The following is a 762-nucleotide window of genomic DNA, read 5'->3' as shown; positions in this document are numbered from 1 at the left end:
ATCAGCCCCGTGCAGACAGATTGGATACTACTCAGTGGAGATTCTGCCTTCCTCCATGTCCTCTGGATCTAGGTTCCCTCTTGAAAGCTTGTAATCCGTGACTGGCTTTTTTCACTTATGATGTAGTCATAGTTCATTCATATTATAGCATTTGTTAGAATTTTATTCCTTTGTACAGTTTTAATAATAATCGAGACACCCTGGTGGTACAGTGGTTAAAGCACTCAGCTGTTAACTGAGTGTCTATAGTTCGAAACTACTGGCATCTCTACAAGACAAAGTTGTGGCAGTCTACTTCTGTAAAGATTTACAGCCTTTGAAGCTCTCTGGAGTCACTTTGAGTTGGAATCTACCCAAGAGCAATTCATTTTGGGTTGACTATATGTCACATTTTGTTTATCCATTTTTCTGTTTCTAATGGATATTACATTGGAATTTAATTGCAGAACAGCCCAATGGCTGGTTGTTGTTATGTGCTGTCAAGTCAATTCTGACTCACAGCAATCCTGTACAGGGTTGTCAAGGAAGTTGGTTTGAACTGCTGACCTTGTGGTTGGAAGGCCAGTGCTTAGCCAGAATACACTTCTATAATGAAACTACCTGCTGCCCATAAGGTTCCAGGGTCTGTTTTTTTCTACTTTTCCTTTCTTCTACTATTGCTTTTCTTACAAAATCAAGTTCTGCTATTCTCTGTTTCCTGATTTAATTCTGAATAAACTTATGTTTGATTTCCCCAGACTTAAAAAAAGAAAAGAAAAGATG

Source organism: Chrysochloris asiatica, unplaced genomic scaffold, assembly GCF_000296735.1.
Source record: "Chrysochloris asiatica unplaced genomic scaffold, ChrAsi1.0 scaffold00236, whole genome shotgun sequence".
NCBI lineage: Eukaryota > Metazoa > Chordata > Mammalia > Afrosoricida > Chrysochloridae > Chrysochloris > Chrysochloris asiatica.
The sequence above is the reverse complement of the archived record's forward strand: the minus strand, read 5'-3'. Positions refer to the sequence as shown.